The sequence below is a fragment of the Tenrec ecaudatus genome, chromosome 1 (assembly GCF_050624435.1).
Source record: "Tenrec ecaudatus isolate mTenEca1 chromosome 1, mTenEca1.hap1, whole genome shotgun sequence".
In the NCBI taxonomy this organism is placed as follows: domain Eukaryota; kingdom Metazoa; phylum Chordata; class Mammalia; order Afrosoricida; family Tenrecidae; genus Tenrec; species Tenrec ecaudatus.
The window spans coordinates 186,841,549-186,851,862 of record NC_134530.1 but is presented as its reverse complement, the minus strand read 5'-3'; the positions used below and the strand labels follow the sequence as shown (position 1 = coordinate 186,851,862).

Below are 10,314 nucleotides of genomic sequence, written 5' to 3'. Positions count from 1 at the left end.
TGAGCATAAAAATGAAGAAAATGTTGGAAAATTGATGGCAGTGATGAATGCATAAGTCTCTAATATAGTTAAGCCATTGAATTGTATGATACTTTAATTGTAAATCAATAAAACTGTTGGGGTTTTTTTGTTTGTTTATTTTGTTTTTTTAAGTGAAAATACTAGGCCAGTTAAATTCAATGCAGAGTAGTTAGTTCAGAGGTTATAGCAAATGATTTTTGAGATTCCAAAGGGGTCAAGTTGATAGATTTTCTCAATCACGGGAGTTGATTAAGAAGAAGTATTAAGAAAATTGAAAACTGCCCAGGGAAAGGCAGGGCACTGCCTAAGGGAAAGTTGCACTGAGGATATTTTTTCCCATCACAAAAAAGCACCTGTGAATTCCTTGAGGGTAGTGAAAGCTATCCTAGGAGAATTTTCTTGGGAAACCCCATTCACCCAAAAGCTTGGATATTGAACTTCTTGTGAATTCCTTAAGGATGCCAAAGGTGTACCATGAGTCACCATTGACTCAATGGACGTGAGCTTGGTTTGGAAAGGACTCACTACAAATTTTTTTCTTTTAAAATCAGGATGTCTCTGATTTTTTTAATTTTAATTTAAATTGTTTTTCATTATAGAAAATGATAGATTTGTCCTTTTAAATTTGTAGTTATCTTTTGTGTGGTAGATTTTAAAATGTTAAGTGCCATTGAGTTGGTTCCAACTCCTAGCCACCCTATCAATATACAACAGAATGAAACGGCGCCATCCTCACAATTGTTCAGATGCTTGAGCCCATTGGTGCAGACAGTGGGTCAGTCCATCTGGTTGGGGGCCTTCCTCTTTTTCGTTGACATTCTCTCTACTTTACCAAGCATGATGACCTTTTCTAGGGACTAGGCTTTCCTGATAACATGTCCAAGTACAACCTCCCCATGCTTTCTTCAAAAGATCATTCTGGCTGTAATTCTTTCCAATACACAGTTGTTTGTGCTTTTGGCAGTTCATGGTACTTTCAATATTCTTCACCAGCACCAATAATTCAAATGCATTGATTCTTCTTCTTGTTCCTTATTCAATGTCAAACTTTCACATGCATATGAGGCAATTGAAAATACCATGGCTTAGGTCAGGTGCATTTTACTCAAAGCGACATCCTCGTTTTTCAGCAGCATCCAGTTGTGAAGAGGTCTAATATAGCAGATTTACCCAAAGTGTTACGTCTTTTGATCTCTTGACTGATGCTGCCATGAGCATTGCTTGTGGATTCATACAAGACTCCTAGACAACTTCAATCTTTTCTCCATCTATGATGATGTTACTTATTGGCCCAGTTGTGAGGATTTTGATCTTCTTTACATTGATTTATAATCCACGCTGAAGGCTGCAATCCTTGATCTTCACCAGCAAGTGCTTCAAATTCTCCTCACTTTCAGAAAACAAGGTTATATCATCTGCATATTGCAGGTTGTTAATAAGCCATCCTCCAATCCTGATGCTGAGTTCTTCTTCATGTAATCTGTTTCTCTGATTATTTGTTCAGATTGAATAAATACAGTGAGAAGATACAAATCTGATGCCCACCTTTCCTGATTTCATACTGTGCAGTATATCCTTTTCTGCTTTCACAAATGCTCTTAGTTCATGTACAGGTTCCACATGAACACTATGAAGTGTCTGGAATTCCCAATCTTCTCAAGGCTGCTCATAATTTGTTATGATCCATTTTAATGCCTTGATATATAGTCAATAAAACACAAGTAAAATCTTTCTAGTATTCTCTGCTTTCAACCACAGTCCATCTAATGTCAGCAATGACTTCCAATTTTGCTAGCATCATACTTTGTACATTCTAAGTACCAATTATTCCTAGATGTTTGCAACTATTTCTTCTCATTCTGAGTTGTGCCCCAATGAAGGTCCCAAAGACTTTCCTCCTGCAGGCTCTCCTCCATCCACATCAGTATGGTCAGCTACTTGGAGAAGGCAGCTATTCCTCAACCATATTTTCAGTGTCTTCCACCCAGAAGAGCTCATCATCTGGCACTACTACGGACAATGTTCTGGTGCTACCCATTAACTTTTAGAATGTGACAATATTTTCCTGCTTGCCATAAGATTCTCAGTGTGTAATTCCTCTAACATGGACAGCCAATTCTTTCTTTGGCATCTGTTGTAAGTCTGGAAGTTCTGGTGAAACCTATTCACTGTGGTTACCCCGCTGGCATTTGAAATATCAGTGATATAGCTGCCAGCATCACAGCACCACGCAAGTCACCACAGGATGACAAACTCAGACAAGTGGTGGAGGTTTTGAAACAGTAATTATTAATGCAGTCTTCTTGCATTTACTGTTTCCAGGAATGCATTTTTCAGAACTGATAAAAATTATATTTATACTTTCTTAAATCCTGGGGAAACTCTCCTGTAGTCTCCTTAAAAGCCAGTATGTTGAAGATAAGATTCCATAGCGGGAGAACCATCATTAATGCAACAAATGGAAAGTAATAGTTTCCCCTTATTGTAGGACACGTGGAATATAAACGCACTATAAGGAGAGAGAAAAAATGGATAAAAGGATAATTTTTAAAACCAATTTGCTTGACAAACACACTATAGGAAGAGATTTTTTTTTAATTCATGGAAGAGTTACAACATATTCTAATTCCTATTTTTCGCCATTTTTTGAAACCCTTTCATATGTGCTTTGAGAAATTACCAAGTACCCTCAAACTACTAACGTACTCAGACACCTCCCTATAGAATGGCTCCCTTTTCCCCTTGATCTTTGGTCCTTTATACATGTCAGTATACTTTCATATAACTCTCTGAAGCTATGAATTCATGGATTAAGGACATCTGATATGGGGCAGCCATGTTATCAATTAAGATACCAGACATAAAAGCAGGCAGGCAAAATATTTGTTGTGGCTACTTCATCATTTGGATTCTTCAGAAGAAAAAAGTAGCTCCAACATACTTTTGTACAAGAGTTCTCGCTACTTTTCAGCCTTCACTGTCTAAACCTAAATAGAATTCCTTTCTATTTTAAAGACCTTTCAACCAAGTGAAAGCTGAATTTACAAATGAGTTTTTGTCTTTTATCTGTCAACACTTTAGTTGAGGACAGAGCACACGGCCTATTCATCCCAAGTGAGATGAGCCCTTCAGACATTTTCCTCTCACCTACTTGGGGTGTATTTATCGCAAAAATTTTGTTTAGGACAACTAATCTGAATTAGGAGAGATGGTGCTGCCTGATCCTCTGAGTGGCCTTGGACAATGGCTCAGACTCTTTTCATAGAGAATGTAATACATGCAGTAAGGAACTGCATGGCTGCACTTAGTAAATACTCAGGGGAGAGGAAAGAACAGCACTAAAAGGGGTAAATCCTTTTTTGTAAAGCAAAATACTCCACTCAGAATCATTTATACATTAATTAAGAATAAAATGGAATTTGCCTTAGGTATGAAAAATCTCACACATTAGTAAAAATAAAATGCAACTATACCCTGAAAAACTATCAAGATATATATATTTTAATTCCTGGTCTCAAAGATTTTACATTCTAGTAGTAACTTGCTACAGCAACTTCTGAAACAGTCTTAAAGATTAATTTCTAAAAATAATTGAAAGTACTTCAATTTTTAAAATAATTTTATTGGGAGCTCTTACAGCTTCTTATAACAATGCATACTTCAATTGTATCAAGCACATTTGTACATATGTTGCCATCATCATTTCCAAAATATTTTCTATTTGAGCTCTTAGAATAAGGTCCTCTTTTTTCCCCACCCTGATTCCCGATAAATTATAAATTATTCTTTTTATATCTTACACCACTCGCTGTCTCCCTTCACTCGCGTTACTATTGTTCGTCCCCCTGGAGAGGTGGGGGGCGAGTTATACATCCATATTTGTAGTCGGTTTCTCCCTCTTCTCCCTTCACTTTCCCCCTACCCTCATGGTATCACTGCTCCCATTACTGTTCCTGAGGGGTTTATCTGTCCTGGATTCCATGTGTCAAGAGCTCCTATCTGTACCAGTGTCTAGCTGGATTTGTAAGGTAGAATTGGGGTCCTGGTAGTGGGGCGGGAAGAAGCATTAAAGAACTAGAGGGATGTTTGTGTTTCATCGGTGCTTTACTGCACCCTGGGTGGCTCTTTCTTTCCTTGTGACCCTTCTGTGAGGGAATATCCAGTTGTCTACAAATGGCCTTTGGGTCTGCACTCTGACCCCCATCATTTGCATCGATATATTTGTTTGTTTGGGGTCTTCTGATGCCTGATACCTGATCCCGTGGACACCTCATTATCACACAGGCTAGTGAGCTTCTTCCATATGGACTTTGTTGCTTTCTTGCTGGATGGCTGCTTGTTTAGCTTCAAGCCTTTAAGATTCCAGACACTATATCTTTTAATAGCAGGCCACCATCAGCTTTCTTCACCACATTTGCTTATGCACCCATTTTGACTTCAGGGATCTTATAGGGAAGGTGAGCATCACAGAATGCCAGGTTATGAGAATAAAGTGTTCATGAATTGAGGGAGTACTTGAGTAGAGAGACCCAATGCTTGTCTGCTATCTTAATACTTAACATATTAATATATGTATATACAACTATATCCCTATTGTTATATATTACTATGTTTATATAGGTACATGCCTATATTTATAGCTCTATAAATGTCTTTTGCCTTCTGTTTCTTTCCTCTATTTCTTTATACTTTCCTCCTGTCCCACTATCATGTTCGATCTTCATTCGACTCTCAGTATATTGTCTCAGCTACATTACACTTGATCAAACCCCATCAGACATTCTATGCCCTCCTCACCATCGATTTTAGATCTCTTATTCTTCCCTTGTCCCTGAGTTTGTTGGATCCCCCTCTCTTTCTCGCACCTCCTCCTCTCCCATTCCACGCCCCCCTCCCCCCAGCTGTCAGAACCATTGTTTTCACCGTAGGATCTCTAATCCTGCCTATCCTATATGGATAGATGAGATAGTTAAGGTTTATTATGCCAACCTGGCCAATAAACATATGGGATTAATTGAAAGGTGGAGAGATAAATGGCTCAATGATCCTTGCCCTTTTAGTTCTCAGGTCTCTTGCTTTGTGATGGTCAGACCAGGGTGCAGCGGCCTTAGCCAGTTCCCTGCTTCAGCTTGCAAGGCTCACTTCCTGCTAGACATCCCTGAAGAGAAGCTTCATGGACCTACCCTGATGCAGTCCTGGGTGCTGGAGAAGTCATGTGGAGAGCCCTGACAGCGCCGAGATGCTTGCACACTCACTGATTCAGCTTTCCTCCTGCAATCGGCATCATTGTGTGCATTTTGTGAAATTGAAAAGGACTTTGTAGATTGGTGTCAGATATATGGGCCAATGTTGGACTTACAGGCTTAGACAGCACTAGGTTGGGATGCTTTCTGAATGTACACTTACCCTATATATAAAACTCTCTCTTACGTTTTTCCCGCACCGAGAAGCCGCCTCGCTGCTTAGTTACGATGCCGCGCGGAAGCCGGAGCCGTACCTCCCGCATGGCCACTCCGGCCAACCGAGCCCCTCAGATGAGAGCTGCCCCCAGGCCAGCTCCAGCTGCCCACCCACCAGCTGCAGCCCCACCAACTGCGGTCGGCTCACCTGCTGCTGCACCCCGACAACCCGGTCTGATGGCACAGATGGCGACCACAGCAGCCGGTGTGGCTGTTGGCTCTGCTGTTGGGCACACACTGGGCCATGCCATCACTGAAGGCTTCGGTGGGGGGAGTGGCACTGAGCCCGCCAGGCCTGACATCACTTACCAGGAGCCTCCGGGAGCCCAGCCGGTGTACCAGCAGCAGCAGCAGTTTGGTCCTTGCCACTATGAGATGAAGCAGTTTTGGGGATGTGCCCAGAACCAGGGCGACCTCAAGCTCTGCGAGGGTTTCAGTGAGGTGCTGAAGCAGTGCAAATTTGCAAACGGATTGGCCTAATCACATTCAGATCGAGGAACTGGATCTACATCTCTCATGACCAAGTTAATTTAGTATAAATCAATAACTGGTAGTAGCTATGTAACGTGTACAAGTTAAACCTCTTTTCCATCATTAATCACTTCCTTACTTTCAGAATCACCTTGGAAAAAGGCATTATTCTGTATTGAGATGATGTCACATTTGGGGCTGGGTTTGTGTGGCCCCCTTAATCGAGCTGTTGTGATATAATTATATGAATTAACAAAAATAAAGTTATTTCCTGTCAAAAAAAAACAACTCTCTCTTATACATATATGAGTTTCTGTAGATTTATTTCTATAGTTTACCCAGATTAACACAATAGACATGAGGAGAAGGAAAAGGTAAAGAGAGAGAGAGAGAAGAAAGTATTTAGTGTGTGCCATGTACAAAAACAAACAACTGTCGTTGAATCAGTTCCAGTTTTTTACTCACCAGTGACCTAAACCCTCTGAAATGTTGTGCTTATCAATCTTTTTATCTTTCCCTTTAAAAAGTCATCATCTTTTAAAACAACACATGACCTTGTCTCAAAAAGTCAATTATAAATTGCTTTCTTTTTCTTTAACAGAGTGAGCAGTTTATTTAGATCTATATTTTGCAAAGCTATGTAATAATATCAAGGGTTGAAGAGTACTTAAGAAACATGTCTCTGTCTTACGCATCAAAGAACAAAAAAATCATATCACTGTCAATGAGGGGGGAGGGTGCAGATTTGGGACCCAAAACCCATCTGTAGGCATTCCCTTACAGAAGGGTCATGGGGAAGAGATGAGTCAGTCAGGGTGCAGTGTAGCAATGGTGAAACATACAACTTTCCTCTAGTTCTTAAATGTTTCCTTCCCCCGCCCCCAACCTCCACTATCATGATCCCAATTCTACCTTACAAATCTGGCTAGACCAGAGGATGTGCATTGGTACAGATAGGAACCGGAAACACAGGGAATCCAGGACAGATGATCCCTTAGGACCAGTGGTGAAAGTGGCCATACCGGGAGGGTGGAGGGAAGGTGGGGTAGAAAGGGGGAGCCAATTACAGGGATCTTATTATAACCCCCTCCCTGGGGGATGGACAACAGAAAAGTAGGTGAAGGGAGACATCAGACAGTGTAAGACAGGACAAAATAATAATAATTTATAAATTATCAAGGGTTCATGAGGAAGGGGGTGGCGGGGAGGGAGGGAAAATGAGGAGCTGATATCAGTAGAAAGCAAATGTTTTGAGAATGATGATGGCAACAAATGTACAAATATGCTTGACACATAGCTGTAAGTATGGATTGTGATAAGAGTTGTAAGGGCCCCCCAATAAAATGACATAAATCAAAACAAACAAAAAATAAACATGTCTCTGAAAAATTCAGAATACTATTAAAAACTGAGCAGATTTTCTGATGTCCACTATGAGTGAACAGTGACATGATCCAATGAATCAAATGTACAGAGTGGTAAAAAGATATTATTGTTCAAGCAAGTCCAACAAGCAGTAAATCTTTTTCCAAATAGTTTCTTGCACTCTTGTTTTTTAGAATCTTAAAAGCATTCTTCCGTAGAAACGCTGATGTGTTGTTGTTAGCTACCATTGAGGTGGTTCCGACTCATAGCGACCCCATAAAGAGCAGAATGAAACACCACCTGGTCCGGGGCCGTCCTCACAATTGTTGTTAGGTGTGAACTCTTGGTTGCAGTCACTGTATCAATCCAACTTGTCAAGTGCTTTTCTCTTTGTCACCTCTCTTCTACATTAGCAAACACGATGTCCTTCTCCAGGGACTTGTCTCTCCTGACAGACATGTCCAAAGTACATAAGATGAATTCTTGCCATCTGTGCCTCTAAGGAGCAGTATGACCTGACTTCTTCCAATACAGACCAGTTTGTCCCTTCAGTACTCCCTAGTTCTTTGAAGATATTTCTCCAGCACAAGTTAAATGCATTGATTCTTCTTCAGTCTTCCTTATTCAATGTCCAACTTTCACATGGATATGATACTATGGTTTGGGTCACGTGCACCTTTGTCCTCAAAGTAACATCCTTGCTCTTCAATACTCTAAAGAGGTATGTGCAGCAGATTTACCCAATGCAGTACATCTTTTGGTCTCTTAACTGCTGCTTCCATGAGCATTGATGATGGATACAAGTAAGACAATATCCTTGACAACTTCAACCTTTATGTAACATGATGGTCAAGTTCTGAGGATTCTGGTCTTCTTTACATTGAGTTGTAGTCCATACTGAAGGCTACAATCTTTGATCTTCATCAACAAGTGCTACAATTCCGCCTCACTTCCAGCAAGCAAAGTGTGTATCTGCATACCAAAGGTTCTTAATAAGTTTTTCTCCAATTCTGATGCAGAACTTTGTTTTGTATTACCCAGCTTCTCTGATGATTGGCTTAGTATATAGATCCAACCAGAATGGTGAGAGAATGCAAACCTAATGCACACCTTTCCTGATTGTAAAACATGCACCATGCCTTTGTTCTATTCTCACAACTGCCTCTTGATCCATGTACAAGTTCCAAATGAGCACAATGAAGTGTTCTGAAACTCTCATTCTTCTTAAGGTTATCCACAGTTTAGTGTGGTCCATAGAGTTGATTGCCTTTGCATAGTCCATGAAACATGGTATTTCTGGTATTCTCTTCTTTGGGCCATGATCCGTCTGACATCAGCTGTGATATCCCGTGTTCCGCGTTCACTTGTGAATCGGCCTGAATTTTTGGCAGTTCCCTGTCAGAGTAGTGCTATAACTGTTGTTAAATTATCTTAAGCAAAAATTTACTTGTATGAGACATCAATGATATTATTCTATATTTTGACTGTTCTGTTGGTTCACTTGTCTTTGGAATGGGTACAAATATGGATCTCTTCCAGTCAGCTGGCCAAGTTTCTCTCTTCCAAATTTCCTGGCATAGATGAGTGAGTGCTTCCAGTGCTTCTTCAGCTTTCTGAAACATTTCAATGGGTATTCTTCCAATTCATGGAACCTTATTTTGAGCTAATGCATTCAGTGCAGTTTGAACTTCTTCCTTTAGCACCATTGGCTCTTGCTCATATGCTACTTCTTGAAATGGTGGAGTATTGACTGGTTCTTTTTGATACAATGATTCTGTATATTCTTTCCAACTTCTCTTGATGCTTCTGCATCGTTCAATATTTTCCCATACAATTTTTCAATATTGCAACGAACGGCTTGATTTTTTTTCTTGAGCCCTTTCAGTTTCAAATATACTGAGTATGCTCTTCCCTTCTGTTTTTCTAATTCCAGGTCCTTGCAGATTTTGTTGTAATATTTGGCTTTGTCTTCTTGATTCTCTTTGAAATTTTCTTTCACTTCCTTGACTTCCTCTTTTCTTCCATTTGTTTTTGCTACTGTATGATTAATAGCTAGTTTCAGAGTCTCTTCTGACATTCACTTTTATCTTTTCCTGATTTCCTGTCTTTTTAATGACCTTTTGTTTTCTTCATGAATGATGACCTTGATGTCTTGTCACAGATTGTTGGGTCTTCTGTCATTAGTGTTCAATGTGTCAAATCTGTTCCTAAGATGTTCTGGAAATTCAAGTGGGATAGACTTAACGTCATATTTTGCTCCAGTAGGCTTGCTTTAATTTTCTTAAGCTTCAACCTGAACTTCCATATGAGCAATTGATGGTCCATTCCACAGTCAGCCTTAGTCTGGTTTTGGCTGCTGGTTTTGAGCTTCTCCATTATGTCTTTGCACAGATGTAATCAGTTTGATTTCTGTGTGTTCCTTGTGGGGATGTTCATCTCTTTAGTCACCTTTTGTGTTGTTGCAAAAAGACATTTGCAATGAAGAAGCCATTGGTCTTGAAAAATTCTGTTATGTAACTTCCAGCTCACTAAGGCCAAGGCTATCAATCTTTATGCAATCTACTACATTTTTGATGACTTCTAATTTTCCCAGATTCATATTTCATACCTTCCAAGTTCTGATTATTAGTAGATTTTTCCAGCTGCTTCTCATTTTGAGTCAAGCCCCATCCAAAACTGAAGGTCCTGATGGCTTTCCTCCCAGAGGCCTTACTCTGTTTGTGTCATTATGGTCAAGTGTACGCTGAGAAGCCAGCTCTTCCTCAGTCATATTTTAAGTGCCTTCTAACTGGAGGTGGTCACCTTCTGGCACTACCACTGACAATGTTCTGCTATATTCAGTAGACCTTCAGTATCTGACAATTTCTATGCTATGCATAAGGTTTTCTGTGGCCAATTCTTGCAAAGTGGACAACCAATTCCTTCTTTGTAGTCTGTTCTTAGTCTGGAAGCTCCATTGAAACATGTTCATTCTGGGTGACCCTGCTGGCATTTGAAA

General features: G+C 40.1%; 1 pseudogene; it reads left to right on the top strand.

Moving 5' to 3' along the window:
- Window positions 1-5,492: 5,492 nt before the first annotated feature.
- LOC142437224 (coiled-coil-helix-coiled-coil-helix domain-containing protein 2 pseudogene) lies at window positions 5,493-6,111 on the top strand (annotated as a pseudogene).
- Window positions 6,112-10,314: the final 4,203 nt, after the last annotated feature.